At 51.3% G+C, this 17,046-nt stretch overlaps 1 protein-coding gene across 3 annotated transcripts in view; it reads left to right on the top strand.

Annotated features, from left to right (window-relative positions):
* The first annotated feature begins 6,131 nt into the window (after positions 1-6,131).
* The window catches only part of ABAT (4-aminobutyrate aminotransferase), a 151,922-nt gene continuing 141,007 nt past the window's right edge, over positions 6,132-17,046 (top strand). The window contains exon 1 of one of the 3 annotated variants that reach the window (XM_074965482.1): positions 6,132-6,225. The gene's annotated coding sequence lies outside the window, so the exon portion shown is untranslated. Of the gene's footprint in view, positions 6,226-13,054; positions 13,186-15,567; positions 15,587-17,046 lie in introns of those variants that run through there. The other 2 variants (XM_074965481.1, XM_074965485.1) reach the window with 2 other exon arrangements.

Raw genomic sequence — 17,046 nt, 5'->3', positions numbered from 1 at the left:
ATTGGGTCCTCTGCATGGTAAAGATGGAATATTCGCTCCAATTTTCCTCTTCTCTCCCCGCCCCAGACTCGAGACTGGGATGTCGAAGCCTTTCATGATGTTGAGTGATGAGGCCCAGAACTAGTGGTAGTGTGATTGGACTGTCCACCGGTAGCTGCAGTAGTGTGGTGTACCAATGCTGACGTGGCCAGGCCGGGTTCCACCAGGATCACTGAAGTTCCATTGCTCCGGATTTTGAGGAGAACCTTGTGAATCAGTGGTATGGGAGGGAACACATAGAACAGGGAGTCCTTCCATGGAAGGAGAAATGCGTCCACCAATGAATCCGGGCTGTGGTTTTGGAAGGAGCAGAATTGTAGGCACTTTCTGTTGGCCCTTGTGACGAACAGATCGATCTGGGGAACTCCCCACCAAGGGAAGACATTGTTTATCTCATCTGGGCAGATAGACCACTCGTGGTTATGGAAAGACCCGCTGAGGTGGTCTGCTTGTACATTCTGTGACCCTGGAAGATAGGACACTTCCAAAAGTATGGAGTGTGCTATGCAGAACTCCCAGAGCTTGAGGGCTTCCTGACAGGAGAAAGGAGTGTGCTCCCCCTGTCTGTTGATATAAAACATCGCTGTTGAATTGTCTGTCAAGACCGATATGGACTTGCCCTCCAGGAGAGGCCGAAAGGCCTAACATGCCAACTGGACCACCCTGAGCTCCCATACATTGATGTGAAGCATCAGTTCCTCCTGAGACCAGAGGCCCTGATTTCTGTGCTCCTCACCCCATGGCCGAAGCGTTGATGGTCAGACATAGGAATGAGTGGGGTTTGGAAAACGCGACCCCTGCTCATGCCAAGTGCAGGTTGAGTCACCAGTAAAGAGACTTGAGAATGTCCAGGGGAAGGGTCACCACCATGTCTAGACTGTGCCCGCTTGATCGCTACACCGATGCCAGCCAAGCTTGGAGAGGTCTGAGTCTGAGCCTCGCACGTTGCACTACATACATGCAAGATGCCATGTGACCTAGGAGTTTTAAGCAACTCCTTACTGTGGTTATAGGCAGTGATGAGCTGCCAAAATCTTAACAGCTGGTTCCCTTCTCACCCCACGAGGGGGTCATTGCTCACCCCCCTCTCCTATCCCCTGACTGCCCCCAGAACCGGGCAGGAGGGTCTTGTGGGCCACCGTAGTGGGTGCCCACCCAACCCCTAAGAGCCAGAGGGACCCACTGGGGGGCGAGGTAGGGAGTCCCGGAGATGCTTACCTGGGGCAGCTCCCAGGAAGCATCCGGCAGGTCCCTCTGGCTCCTAGGGGTGGGGGAGCACAGCTAGGGGGGGAGCAGGGGGAGCGGCTGCTCCCACCACTGATCACATCAAAAGTGGCGCCTTAGCTGCCAACTCCGTGGGTGCTCCGGAGCTGGAGCACCCACAGGGAAAATTTCGTGGGTGCAGAGCACGCACTGGCAGCTCCCCGCCCTGCGCCCGGCCCCAGCTCACCTCACCTCTGCTACGCCTCCGCCCCAAACGCACCGCCCCGCTCTGCTTCTCCGCGCGCCCCCCTCTCCCCCCGGGCTTCCTGTGAATCAGCTGTTCGGCGGGAAGCCTGGGAGGGCTGAGAAGCAGGCCGCGGCTTCCCACTCAGGCCGAGGGTGGCCTAGGTGATCTGGGACGGGGAGTGGTTCCCCTGCGTGCCCCCCCCCACCCCCCCGGGTTACCTGCTGCAGCGCAGGTGGCCCTCCTCGCACCCGCCCCACCCCAGCTCACCTCCGCCTCCCTGGGCCTGAGTACAAAGCCGCCACCTGCTTCTCAGCCCACCCTGGCTTCCCACGCGAACAGCTGATTCGCGGGAAGCCTGCGGGGGGGAGAAGCAGAGCAGGGCGGCGCGTTCAGGGGGGAGGCAGAGTAGAGGTGAGCTGGGGCCAGGGGTGGGGCGGGGAGCTGCCGGTGGGTGCTCTGCACCCATCAAATTTTCCCCTTGGGTGCTCCAGCCCTGGAGCACCCATGGAGTTGGCGCCTAAGGCACCACTTTGGGCCGGTTAAATTTAGAAGCCCTTTTAGAACCAGGTGTCCCTCGCGGAACAACCAGTTCTAAAAGGGCTTCTAAATTTAACAACCGGTTCTAGCGAACTGGTGCAAACTGGCTCCAGCTCACCACTGGTTATAGGGAATTGTTTGAAGGTCCTGTATGATGTTGTGAATGGTCTGGAATCGGGATTGGGGCAGGAATGCTCTGGCCTGTGCTGAGTCTAGCACTGCCCCTATGAACTCTATTCTCTGAGTAAGAGTGAGCGTTGACTTTTGAGTGTTTTTAGGAGGAGGCCCAATGTGTTGAAGGTGGATTTTATGAGGGAGACATGTTGATCCAATTGTGTTCTGGACCAGCTCTTGACTAGCCAGTCGTCTTGGTAAGGAAATACCTGAACCTGCCTTTTCTATAGAAAAGAGGCCACGACTGACATAGATTTGGTAAACACCCAAGGTGTCAACAATAGGCCGAATGGTAGTATTGTGAATTGGTAGTGGGAACTCCTGACTGTAAACCTTAAGAAGTGCATGTGAGGCGGAATTATGGAAATGTGGAAATATGCGTCCTTCAAGTCGAGGGTGACATACCAATCTCCTGGATCCAGGGACAGAATGATAGTGGACAAAGAGACTATTTGAAACTTTAGTTTCTTCATGAACCTGTTGAGGCTGCACAGCTCCAGGATGGGTCTGAGGCCCCCTTTTACTTTCTGTATTAGGAAATACCAGGAGTAAAACCCCTTTCCCCTGAACTCCGGTGGAACCTCTTCCACAGCCCCCACCAATAGGAGGGTTCGTACCTCCGGAATGAGAAGCTGCTCGTGAGAGGGGTGCCTGAAGAGGGACGTGGAAGGAAGGTCGGGGCAGGGGGGCGGCTATCTCACAGCTTGGAAGCTGCATGGCTGAACCTGCTAGAGCTTACATGCTCAGACCCCGTTAGGGAGGTGGTTCTGGGTAGCAGAAAGTCTTCAAATAGAGTGAATTACCTAGCCAAGTGGAAGAGATTTGCGATTTGGTGCTTGTAGTGTCATATCCCTCCAACACAATCGTCAATCCCTTTCATCTTGGACTACCTCCTAAAGTTGAAACAGCAGGACTTGTCTCACTCCTCGATAAAGGTTCATCTGGCTGCCATCTCAGCTTTTCACCCAGGAGAGCATGGATGCACCATCTTCACTAACAAAATGGTTCGGCAATTCCTCAAGGGGTTAGACAGATTATATCCTCATATTTGCTGACCCACCCCCACTTGGAACCTTAACTTGGTACTCTCGAGGCTGATTGGGCCCCCGTTCGATCCCCTAGATACATGCTCACTCCTCTACCTTTCCTACAAGGTGGCCTTTTTGGTTTCAATAACATCAACCAGGAGGGTGTCCATGCTCAAGGCTCTCACATCTGACCCTCTATATACCATTTTCTACAAAGATAAGGTGCAACTGCAAGCCCACCCGGCATTCCGCCCGAAGGTGGTCTCAAGTTTCCCCACCAATCAAGACATATTCCTTCCAGTCTTTTTCCCGAAACCCCATGCCAATAGCCGTGAGCAGAGGCTTCATTCCCTGGATGTGTGGTGTGCATTGACTTTTTATATTGAACGAACTAAGCTGTTCCATAAGTCGAACCAGCTGTTTGTTGCTGTAGTGGACAGGATGAAAGGCCTCCCAGTGTCCATGCAAAGGATATCATTGTGGATCACATCCTGTATCTGTCTTTATGACCTCGCTAAGGTCCTTGCCCTCGCTCTGACCGCACACTCCACCAGAGCTCAGGCATCTTTGGTGGCCTTCCTGGCCCAGATACCGATCCAGGAGATATGCAGAGCAGCTACGTGGTCTTCAGTCCACACCTTCACTTCACATTACACCATCACCCAGCACGTCAGGGATGTTGCAGTGTTCGGCAGGGCTGTGCTTCAATCAGCGAGTCCATAAACTCCGACCCCACCTCCTAGGTAAGGCTTGGGAGCATAGGCACCAACTCTGTGGGTGCTCCAGGGCTGCTCTGCACCCACCGGCAGCTCCCCACCCCGCCCCAGATTGCCTCCGCTCCAGCTCCGCCTCCTCCCCTGAGTGTGCCACATCCCCGTTTCTCCCCCTAGCTTCCAGCTGTTTCGCGGCAGCGTGCTCAGGGAAGAGGCAGGGCCGGGGCGGGGATTTGGGGAAGAAGTACAATAGGGGTAGGGAGGAGGTGGAGTTAGGACGGGGACTTTCGGGAAGCGGTTGGAACGGGGTAGGGTTGGAGTCGGGGCGGGGCCAGGGGGTGCAAGTAGCCACCGGCGCCAGGAAAAATTGTCGCCTATGCTTGGGAGTCACCTAATTGGAATCGATACGAGCAAGCGCTCAAAGAAGAAAAAACGGTTACTCACCTTCTCGTAACTGTTGTTCTTCGAGATGTTGCTCATGTCCATTCCAAACCCACCCGCCTTTCTCTCTGTTGGAGTATCTGGCAAGAAGGAACTGGAGAGGCGGCAGGTTGGCAGGGCCCTATATGTGGTGCTATGAAGGTGCGACTTCAGGGGGCTCCAGAGCTGACCCGATGGGTGCTGCTAGGGTCAAAAACCTTCCGGCGAACTGTGCACGCAGCGCGCACACACCTAATTGGAATTTATATGAGCAAGCACTCGAAGAACAATTCTGGCAATTGACACCAGCTCAAGATCTGACCCTGAGTGCCTCAATTACCTTGGACATTTATTTTATTTCATTGCACTATAGCTGACACCAGTCAGAAAGAGCGAAAACAAAACACGCACACACCTAATTGGAATGGAAATGAGCAATACATCTCAAAGAACAACAATTACAAGAAGGTGAGTAACCATTTTTTTCGAGCAAGTCAATTGGACTCCAACAGGTAAACAAAAGGAGTTTCTCTGCTAGCCTAGATAAAGTAACAGAGGAAATGGGGACTATGTGAGCAAGTTGTTGTATTTCTCTGTAGCACAACAGTATACAAATGCCCAGGTTAGTGCCTCACTCAGGCATGTCTACTCCCAGACAGGAGGATAGGAATTGAAAAGATAATTCAGGTCAAGGGCCAGATCCTCAGCTGCTTTAATCAGTCAACTAATTGCAGTAGCACTACTCCAAATTACACTAGCTGAGGATCTGGCCCACTGTTACTTTTTTTAAAGATGCCTCATCATTCATAGATTCATAGATACTAAGGTCAGAAGGGACCATTAGGATCATCTAGTCCGACCTCCTGCACAATGCAGGCCACAGAATCTCTCTCACCCACCCACTCCTGCGAAAAACCTCTCACCTATGTCTCGGCTATTGAAGTCCTCAAATCGTGGTTTAAAGACTTCAAGGAGCAGAGAATCCTCCAGCAAGTGACCAGTTCCCCATGCTACAGAGGAAGGCGAAAAACCTCCAGGGCCTCTTCCAATCTGCCCTGGAGGAAAATTCCTTCCCGACCCCAAATATGGCGATCAGCTAAACCCTGAGCATATGGGCAAGATTCACCAGCCAGATACCCAGGAAAGAATTTTCTGTAGTAACTCAAATCCCACCCCATCTAACATCCCGTCACAGGCCATTGGGCCTATTTACCATGAATAGTTAAAGATCAATTAATTACCAAAATCATGTTATCCCATCATACCATCTCCTCCATAAACTTATTGAGTTTAATCTTAAAGCCAGATAAGTCTTTTGCCCCCACTGCTTCCCTTGGAAGGCTATTCCAAAACTTTACTCCTCTGATGGTTAGAAACCTTCGTCTAATTTCAAGTCTAAACTTCCCAATGACCAGTTTATATCCATTTGTCATCCTCAATCCCCCAGCTAGGTTTTCTTCTGGCATTTTTGTCAAAGACCAGTTGAATTCTCCTCCTATGTTTTAGATTCTTTGCAGGTCAAGAGCATGCAGTAAAATGATGATGACTTCGGGGGTCAAATCCAACAATGTGTCAGATTCTCAGCTGGTGTAAATCAATATAAATTGAGGTAAATCATCAGCTCCTTTGACATCAAGGATTTCACAAGATGAGAATCTGCCCCGTTTTCTTCAAAACTGAGAGTGAGAGAGATTTCTTCCAGCAGGTGGCATATGGAGTCTCTATTAACAGCAACATCAGCAGCCAAGTGCAGCAATAAAATTATCTACATGTATTTGTATTTCTACAAACTGCTTGCTTCAGTCAGTTCTACTGGCGTCTGAAAGGTGAGATGTGAGATAATAACCCCTGCTGCTTCAGTAAGGTGAGTTGCTACTGCACACTCCTTTCTATCGTCTGTGTGGGATTTTGTTTGTGTGACGAAGGTGTAATATGTACTGTAACAGCAATTCTTCCAGTTCAGTGACTTTCCTCTTCTGTTCTTCTAGTTAATAATAATTCAAGGGTGAGGAGTGTCTTATGTATATACAGTATGCAGCCCCTAAGCCTGACTGGGTGATACTATAATACACATAATGCATTGTTAATAATTCAGAATATCCTAGAATCAAAGGCAGATAGACTGGTGGAAGCGGCCACAAACAATTTGTGTACTGCATTTGTACTCTGCTTCTCTCATTTTTAATAATGTTGCAGAGCTATATAACATCTTTACAGTTCCTGATCTGGACTTGCAAAGGTTTGGCTTTATGAGACTGAATTATGTTGCTATCTTCTCAGGCTTATTTCACCCTTTATATAATGTATTCTGGCCTTGGCTCACTCAGTGAATCTTTAGGTATTGTTGTCTGAGACTCTTCTTTATTATCTTTCCCCCTCTTCCCCTCCATTGTCCTTGTGTAGCATCACTGTTGATCTCCAGCATGTACTCATGGAGACACCATGGATCAAAGTCATTCTTGGAGTAAAGTGAAGTCAGTTTGGCCCTGTGTGTTTTTACACTGCTCTATTTTATAAATATGGCCCTATAAAAGGGTGCCAAGTTTGAGTGTACGCATGAGATATTTTCCAAATATTGTGACACTGAATTCAGTAGGAGTTTTGCAACTGACTTCAGTGTGCAAAGGATGCATGTTGTGTACTACGTAATTCTTTTCTTTGAATTAATATTTTATTTTTGCTTTTTTGTAACAAAACCTTAAAAAACTGACCAAATATTGCTTTTGGCTACAACTTCTCTGAATTTTCTTATGTCTCTCAGAGCTCTTGTGACAATTTGTTTATTAGAAGAAGAGGAAGGAGAGAGGCAGGGATCGTTGTTATTCAATTCAGGATTTCCTTGGGGGTTTCAAAAAACCAGCTAGTGCACCCTCCCCTTCTCAGGAAGTGTATTTTTCCTGGACAATACCCCAGTGTCTCTGGATAGTTAGCACAAGTAGCAATGGGCCAGTTTGTGGCCCACAGAATGTAATTTAATCCCTCCCTTGAAGATATGAAAGAGTACAGGAGATTTGCAAGAAAACCAACAGTTTCCAGTAAAACAGAAATAAGGGGCTATTAGAAAACCCGCTTAGTGCTCATCACTTTATCCTGACCAATTAATTCCATATTAAAGTCAATGGTAAGACTTCCATTGATTTCAGTGGGAGCTGAATTGGACCTAAGTCTCTGATCCTGCAAAGACTTAAGCACAAAGTCAGTGTACCCAATGATCATAAAGTTATGCTTATAGAATCATAGAAATGTAGAACTGGAAGGGATGTCAGTAGGTCATCTAGTCCAGTCCCCTGCACTGAGGCAGGACTAAGTATTATCTAGACCATCCCTGACAGGTGTTTCTCTAACCTGTTCTTAAAAACCTCTGATGACAGACATTCCACCACCTCTCTAGGTAATTTGTTCCAGTGCTTAACTACCCTTATGGTTAGGAAAGTTTTTCCTAATGTCTAACCTAAATCGCTCTTGCTGCAATTTAAGCCAATTACTTCTTGTCCTGTTCTCAGTGGTTCAGAACAATTTATCACCTTTCTCTTTATAACAACCTTTTATGTATTTGAAAACTATTATTATGTCCTCCCTCAATCTTCTCATCTCCATACTAAACAAGCCCAATTTTTTTTTTAAATCTGTCCTCGTAGATCATGTTTTCTAGACATATAATCATTTGTGTTGCTCTCCTGAGGACTTTCTCCAATTTGTCCACCTCTTTCCTGAACTGTGGAGCCAAAAAATGGACACAATATTCCAGTTGAGGACTTATCAGTGCTGAGTAGAGTGGAAGAATTACTTCTTGTCTCTTGCTTACAACACTCCTGCTAATACATCCCAGAATTACGTTCGCTTTTTTGCAACAGTGTTATGTTGTCAACTCCTCTTTAGTTTGTGATCCATGATAACCCAGATCCATTTCTGAAGTACTCCTTCCTAGGCAGTCATTTCTCATTTTGCATTTGTGCAATTAGTGTTCTTTCCTAAGTGTAGTGCTTTTGGATTTGTCCTTATTGAATGTCATCCTATTTATTTCAAATAATTTCTCTGGTTTATCAAGATCATTCTGAATTCTAATTCTGTCCTCCAAAGTGCTTGCTACCTCTCCCAGCTTGGTATTGTCCACAAACTTTAAAAGTGTATTCTCTATACCATTATGTAAATCACTTATGATGATATTGACTAGAACCGGACATAGGACAGATCCATGTGGGACCCCACTTAATATGCCATTTCCAGTTCAATTGTGAACCATTGATAGCTACACTCGGAGTACTATTTTCTAGCCAGGTATGCACTCACCTTATAATAGGTTTGTCTAGGCTATATTTGTCTAGTTTGTTTATGAGAAGGTCATGTGAGGCAGTATCAAAAGTCTCACTAGAGTCAAGATTTCTCACATCTACTGCTTCTCCCCCATCCACAAGGTTTGTTACCCTATCAAAGAAGAAGAATAGATTGGTCTGATGTGATTAGTTCTTGACAATGTTGACTATGTTGACTCTCGCTTATTACATTTTTTTCTAGGTGCTTACAAATGGATTGTTTGATTATTTGCCCCATTATCTTTCCAGGTACTGAAGTTAAGCTGACTGGTCTATAATTTGTCTTTATTCCCCTTTTCAAAGATAGGCACTATATTTGTCCTTTTCCAGTCCTCTGGGATCTCTTCCGTCTTCCATGAGTTCGCAAAGATAATTGCTTATGGCTCAGAGATCTCTTCAGCCAGTTCCTTAAGTGTTCTAGGATGAATTTTATCAGGCTCTGCCACATTTGCAGACATCTAATTTGTTGATATAAATTATGTCTCTCGGGATGTCAAAAAACACACCCTTGAGCAAGGTAAGTTCCACTGACAGAAGTACCAGTGTTGATGGTGCTGTGTCAGTGGGAGACACTCTCCCGCTGATGTAGCTACTGCTGCTTGTTGGAGGTGGTTTAATTATGTTGACAGGCAAGCTCTCTCCTATCGGCGTAGAGCGGCTACACAGGAGTTTTTACAGCAGCGCAGCACCAGTACAGTTGTGCCGCTGTAAGCTCTCTAGTGTAATTTTTAACTTGTTCTTTTCCTATTTTAGCTGCCGATCCTACCTGATTTACACTGATGTTCTCTATATTAGTCATCTGATAACTTATACCTTTTTTTGGTGAAAGCTGAAACAAAAAAGACATTTAACAGTTTAGCTGTTGCCGTGTTTACAGTTATTGTCTTTCCCCCTTCATTGAGTAATGGGCCTTACTTGTCCTTGATCATCTTCTTGCTTCTCATGTATTTATAAAATGTTTTCTTGTTACCCTTTTAGAGCCCTTGCTAATTTAATCTCGTTTTGTGCCTTGGCCTTTCTAATTTTATCCCTACCTGTTCGTTTGTGTTGGTTTTTATATTCATCCTTCGTAAATTGAGTTAGTTTCCACTTTTTGTATGATTCATGGAAGATCTCCTGGTTAAGCCAGGGTGGCCTCTTACCATACATACTATCTTTTCTACGCATTGGTTTAGTTTGCTCTTGTGCCCTTAATAATGTGTTGGGTTTTTTTTTTTAAATGCTAACTCTCTTAAACTCTTTTTTCTCCTTAGACTTGCTTCCCATGGGATCTTACCTACCAATTCTCAGGTTGCTAAACTCTGCATTCTTGAAGTCCATTGTCTTTATTCTGCAATTTTCCCTTGTACAATTTCTTAGAATCATTAACTTGATCATTTCATGATCACTTTCACCCCTGCTGCCTTTCACTTTCAGAATCTCAACTAGTTCCTCTCTTTTTGTCAGAATCAAATCCACAATAGCCTGTCCCCTAGTCACTTTCTCCACCTTTTGTAATAAAAAGTTGTCTCCATGACATTCCAAGCACTTGTTGGATAATCTGTGCCCTGCTCCATTATTTTGCCAATCAATGTCTGGGTAGTTGAAGTCCCCCATCACCACCAGGTCCTATGTTTTGGACGATTTGTTCAGTTTTTTTTTTAAAAGGCCTCATCCACCTCTTCTTCCTGGGAGGTGGTCTATATTAGACACCTATCATGATCTGACCCTTGGATTTTTACTCCTTTTATTCTTACCCAGATACTTTCAGCAGGTCTGCCTCCCAATTCTGTCTCCACCTCAGTGCAAGGCTATACAGCTTTGATATACAAGCATGAGCGGTGGGTGAACACCCACTTTGGGGAGGCTAGCTCGTCGGCCCCACCCACCCCCTGGACACTGGAGCCCCGAATCTTCCCTCCCGTAAGAGAAGCCCTAAGGGAGTGGCCCCCCGCAACCAGAGGAGCCCTGGCCCGCCTGCCTTAGCCACACCGGGCCAAGCTGTCAGCCTCAGTGCCCCTCCTCCCCAGGTGAACCACTGCCCCCCCCCTGCCCCTGAGGGCCCCCCAGCCGAGTTGCCACGCTCTCCTGCGAGCGCTGGGCCGAGCTGCTCGCCCCCCGAGACGCTGGGCCAGCCCCAGCTGCCAGCCCCCCCAGCCGAGTCACCAGGCCCCCCCCTTCAGCACTGGGCTAAGCCGCCATCCCGCAGCACTGCGCCAGCCCCAGTGCCAGGCTGAACCGCCGGACCCTCCCACCCCTGAAGGCCCCCTGGCCAAGCCACCGACCCCAGTGCCCGGACAAGCCTCCTTACTCCCCAGCCTGCCGCTGGCTCTCCACGTCCCTCCTCACTCCTCTAATCCCTGACGAGGGATGCAGCGAGCAGTGGGGACTTCCAAGCGGTGTGTGGAGTGGAGGAGACATGGCAGGCAAGCAGCAGCAGCAGGCGATGGGGGCCTCAGGGAAGGGGTGGGGTCATCGCGGCCCAGGTGTCCGGCCGCAGGTCAGTGGCAGCGCCAGGGAAGCCTAAACCTGTCCTATTATACCTGCCACCCATGTATACAAGGTAACACCTATGCTTGTTAGTCTCTAAGGTGCCACAAGTACTCCTTTTCTTTTTACCTATGCTTAAGACTTTGTAAGATATGGGCCTAAAAGAATCTACAGAACTCAAAGGGGAAGCCTAAACACGGTCCCACAGTTGCAGAAACCTCTTTCTCCAGTTTCTTCATCCAGATTTATAATCAGATTTGGCCAATACCGGGAACAAAGGTTAGTCCTAAAGTCTAATACAATGGTGTGCAATGATGTAAAAGTATAGACATGAACTGCAAAACCTTGGTGGAGGCTTGTGCCTTTCCTTTACAACAGTGGAAACCCATAGACTGCTCTAGAAAATGGTTTTAAAGTTCACACACAAAGAAACAAATAGGGGATTGAGAGATGACCAAGCTGCTCAGACCCCTCTGTGTTCAGAGATATTTATGATCTCCATGGGTCATACCATTAACTTTTATGCATGAGAACCAAGGCGTTTCCATGCTGCATCAGACTAGTCATCTATCTAGTCCAGTATCCTGTCTCTGATGTGGCAGAGGCTTCAGATGAAGAAGGAAGTTGTGGGACTCTTTAAGGGACAACTATGAAAAAACCTGCCCGTGGGGAAGTTTCTTTCTAACTCCATCAGATAGTGATTGGCTTATGCTCTGAAACATATGGGTGTTTATCCATTGTAGAAATAAGTATAATATCTTATAACTGGGCATGTTCTCATTATTTAGAGAAAGAGCTAATATTTGTATTAATCTAGTTAACCTCTTGGTCACCATGAGATCTTATAATGATGAGTTCTATAGGATAATTATACATTATGTAAAACAAACAAAAACCATTTAACCCCTTTGTTTGTATTAGTGGTAAATTTGGTTCCTTTCATTTTCATTGCATGTCCCCTCTTTTTTGTTGTTGTTTTTTTTTTTTGTGGCATCATGATGAACAACGGTAAAGAGGGGCTCCTCATTTACTTATTTTATGCACCTCCTATCATGTCTAAACAGTCCAAATCCTTTCAGTTTCTACCTTGTAGGGCTTTTGTGTATCTAGTCATTTTTGTCAGTTGTCTCTGAAAGGTGACCAGAAATGAACACACTATTCTGGGCAGGGTGCACTTGACATATATAATCAATATGTGCATGTGAGGCCTACTACTGATTACCCTGAAAAACACATGATTTAAGAACATGGGTTTAAGATTAGGTTTGCTTCAGAGCAGAGCTTCCTGGGGTTTGTGGGAAAGATGCCACCAGGGTTCAGCTCATATTTGAGCTGACTCTGTTCACCTACGCATACCAATCTGTTATGAGACCTGGCCTGAATGATCCAGCTTGGACAAGTCTGATCCAGCATGGAGTGATGAGCTGGGGCAGGAGCTCACCGTGCTGGTATCATTTCAGCTCCAGCCAAGGAATTGCCCAAGCACCTAAAGGCTGCCAAGTTCCTGCCTTGCCCCCTATCGATTCCTGAGGCTTGGTACACGCAGTAATACAAGCCAGCTTCTCTTCTGCTAATTAAGTGAGCCGTGCCACTGTCTAAGGGCCCACGATGCGGTGCTGAGTGCCACCAGCCCCCCCGGGCTTCAAGGGGAGTTGGGTGTGCTCAGCACCTTGCAGGTGCCTCAGAGGCACTAGCCCACAGGCGATGCTCAGAGTGGGTTTGGCTTAGCCCTGACCCTGTATGATCCCCACACTCGAGCTGCCCGCTCCCCTCCCCAGCAGGACTCGCCCTTCGCCCCTGCCCAAGCTCCGCGAGCCTCCTCTCCAGCCAGCCAGCCCCGCCCCTTAGGGGGGAGGGTGCCCGGGCCGCAGCCTCTGATTGGCCGGGCTGGGAGCGGGGCCCGGGGCCGGTGGCGCGGATTGGCTGCGGCGAGCAGGGATGGGCTGAGTGCGGGCCAAGGTGAGAGTGAGCGGTGGGGCCCTGCGGCTCTGTCTGCTCAGCCTGGAGCCTTGAGGCCGGGGAGGGACAGCCCGCCGTCCGCGGTGAGTGTGGTGTGGTGCGGTGCGGTGCGGTGCGGGGGGACTGCTCGTCACAGCCGGGGCGGGAGGTCCAGGCCCTGGGGGAGGCAGGCTACGAGCAGCCGTCCCTAGCGGGGCAGCCGGGCATCCCCGAACCTCCCTGCCGTGCGGAGCAGGGGACTCTGCTGGCCCGGCGCCCCACAGCCCTGTGGGAAGCCGACCGGGCGCTGCTCAGAACCTGCCCCTCCCCCCGCGAGCTGTTTCTGGGAACCCCCCGCCCGCCCGCCCGCCTTCGTCCCTGCCCTCCTCACAGCCCCTACTTCAACCGGGGGGGCTACCGGGCTTATCCCCCCTGCCTCCTGCCTCTGTCCCTGCCCTCCTCACAGCCCCTACTTCAACCGGGGGGGGCTGCCGGGCTTATCCCTCCTGCCTCTGTCCCTGCCCTCCTCACAGCCCCTACTTCAACCGGGGGGGGGCGGCTGCCGGGCTTATTCCCCCGCCTCCTGCCGCTGTCCCTGCCCTCCTCACAGCCCCTACTTCAATCCCGGGGGGGGAGAGGGGGGCGGCTGCCGGGCTTATCCCCCCGCCTCCTGCCTCTGTCCCTGCCCTCCTCACAGCCCCTACTTCAACTCCGGGGGGGGGGCTGCCGGGCTTATCCCTCCTGCCTCTGTCCCTGCCCTCCTCACAGCCCCTACTTCAACCCCGGGGGGGGAGAGGGGGGCGGCTGCCGGGCTTATCCCCCCGCCTCCTGCCTCTGTCCCTGCCCTCCTCACAGCCCCTACTTCAACCGGGGGGGGCTGCCGGGCTTATCCCTCCTGCCTCTGTCCCTGCCCTCCTCACAGCCCCTACTTCAACCGGGGGGGAGCTGCCGAGCTTATCCCTCCTGCCTCTGTCCCTACCCTCCTCACAGCCCCTACTTCAACCCCGGGGGGGGGGGGAGGAGGCGGCTGCCGGGCTTATCCCCCCGCCTCCTGCCTCTGTCCCTGCCCTCCTCACAGCCCCTACTTCAACCCGGGGGGCTACCGGGCTTATCTCCCTGCCTCCTGCCTCTGTCCCTGCCCTCCTCACAGCCCCTACTTCAACCCGGGGGGCTACCGGGCTTATCCCCCCCGCCTCCTGCCTCTGTCCCTGCCCTCCTCACAGCCCCTACTTCAACCCGGGCGGCTACCGGGCTTATCCCCCCGCCTCCTGCCTCTGTCCCTGCCCTCCTCACAGCCCCTACTTCAACCCGGGGGGGCTGCCGGGCTTATCCTCCTGCCTCTGTCCTTGCCCTCCTCACAGCCCCTACTTCAACCGGGGGGGAGCTGCCGGGCTTATTCCTCCTGCCTCCTGCCTCTGTCCCTGCCCTCCTCACAGCCCCTACTTCAACCCCGGGGGGGGGGAGGAGGCGGCGGCTGCCGGGCTTATCCCCCCGCCTCCTGCCTCTGTCCCTGCCCTCCTCACAGCCCCTACTTCAACCCGGGGGGCTACCAGGCTTATCCACCCCGCCTCCTGCCTCTGTCCCTGCCCTCCTCACAGCCCCTACTTCAACCCGGGCGGCTACCGGGCTTATCCCCCCGCCTCCTGCCTCTGTCCCTGCCCTCCTCACAGCCCCTACTTCAACCAGGGGGGGGGGAGGCTGCCGGGCTTATCCCCCCGCCTCCTGCCTCTGTCCCTGCCCTCCTCACAGCCCCTACTTCAACCCCGGGGTAGGGGGCGGCGGCTGCCGGGCTTATCCTCCTGCCTCTGTCCTTGCCCTCCTCACAGCCCCTACTTCAACGGGGGGGGGGGCTGCCGGGCTTATCCCTCCTGCCTCTGTCCCTGCCCTCCTCACAGCCCCTACTTCAACCCGGGGGAGGGGCTACCGGGCTTATCCCTCCCACATCCTGCCTCTGTCCCGGCCCTCCTCACAGCCCCTACTTCAATCTGGGGGGGAGAGGGGGCTGCCGGGCTTATCCCCCCCATCTCATGCCTCTGTCCGTGCCCTCCTCACAGCCTCTACTTCAACCCGGGGGAGGGGCTACCGGGCTTATCCCTCCCACATCCTGCCGCTGTCCCTGCCCTCCTCACAGCCCCTACTTCAACCCAGGGGAGGGGGCTGTCAGGCTTATCCTGTCGCCCCCTGCCTTCCCCAGCCCCTACTACAACCCCAGCGGGGGCTGCTAGGCTCCCCCCGCCACACCCTGTCTCTATCCCTGCCCTCCTCACAGCCCCACCTAAAACCCGGGAGGGGGGAGCTGCCTCTGCCCCTGCCCTCCTCACAGTGTTTACTTTAACCCCCAGGGGTGGTGGCTGCTGGCACCTTCTGCTCACCCAGTAGGTGGTGAGACTGCTGGGCACCCCGAGAACTGCTGCAGGGTGCTGGAAGTGGTCTGTGTGCCGTCCCCTTCTTACATGGTGGCTCCTTACCCAGCGTGTGTGATTCAGGGGAGGGAGTAGCGGTGTGGTGAGTAGCGGTAGTTGGTGAGGTGCTAGGAACCCTGGGATATGCCCCATAAATCCTAGCACCAAACATCTGTAATTGCAGTGCCACTGTGAATCGTGGGTATGTGGATACACAAGTACAGGGCATTTGGTTGTGCTGAGATGGGCTTGGCTAACACGCATCCCCATGTGCCGGGCTTGGCTAACGTGCATCTCCATGTGCCTGAGCCAAGATACAGTACATCCTGCAGTGTAGACATACTCAAAATGACTAGTCCAAGGTGACACAATCAGTGGCCAGATTAGATGTAAAACTGAGGGGTTTTGACTTCCAGTCCCATGCTTCAAGGCAGGCAGATTCCATCTCTTGAAATCCCCTTTTCTTTCTTTTTTCAGTTTAAAGTCAAACTTAAGAATTCCCCATGTCTCTTAACCAAATGGAAACATTGCACAGAAATTTGTTGGAACCAACAGATTGACTGATCACATTTATATATAGTATTGAAGTTAACTGTAAAAGTCATTATATCCTAAAACAGGGGTGGGCAAACTTTTTACCCGAGGGCCACATCTGGGTATGGAAACTGTATGGTGGGCTATGAATGCTCACAGAATGGGGTGTGGGAGGGGGTGCGGGCTCTGTCTGGGGGTGCAGGCTCTGGGGTGGGGCCAGAAATGAGGCATTCAGGGTACAGGAAGGAGCTCCGGGCTGGGGCAGGGTGGTGTGGGCTCTGGAATAGGGCTGGGGATGAGAGGTTGGGGGTGCAGGAGGGTGCTCCAGGCTAGGACTGAGGGATTCGGAGGGTGGGAGGGGGATTGGGGCTGGGGCAGGGGGTTGGGGCGTGAGAGGGGGTCGGGGTGCAGGCTCTGGGCCGTGCTTACATCAAGCAGCTCCTGGAAACTGTGGCATGTCCTTCCTCTAGCTCCTACGTGGAGGCACAGCCAAGCGGCTCTGCACGCTGACCTGTCCGCAGGTGCTGCCCCTGCAGCTCCCATTGGCCACGGTTCTTGGCCAATAGGAGCTGTGAGGGCAGCGCTTGGGGCAGGGGTAGAGTGCGGAGCCCCCTGGCTGCCCCTGTGCATAGGAGCTGGAGGGCGGAAATGCCTCTGCTTCCAGGAGCTGTGCGGAGCAGGGCAAGCCCCAGACCCCATTCCCTGGCGGGAGTCTGAGGGCCTGATTAAAACGTCTGAAGGGCTGAATGCGGCCCCTGGGCTGTAGTTTTCCCACCCCTGTCCTAAAACCTGTCAGTATATTGGCTGTACAACATCAGTTCCCATCAAGCAAAGCCAGGGCATCAGCTTTCTTGCTTTTAACTTAATGGATGAAGAATCTCCTTCTCTTCACTCTTGGGTGTGAATTTTAAGTGTGTATGTGTGCAATATATATATAAAGAGCATAGATATCTTGTAGGGAGACTAAATCTTCATGGGTGAGAGTCCGAGGGAAGGTGTGAGGCATTTTCCCGTTACTACTTTATATAG

The sequence above is a fragment of the Natator depressus genome, chromosome 10, assembly GCF_965152275.1.
Source record: "Natator depressus isolate rNatDep1 chromosome 10, rNatDep2.hap1, whole genome shotgun sequence".
NCBI lineage: Eukaryota > Metazoa > Chordata > Testudines > Cheloniidae > Natator > Natator depressus.
Note: the sequence above shows the minus strand (reverse complement) of the source record. Positions and strands in the feature narration are given on the sequence as shown.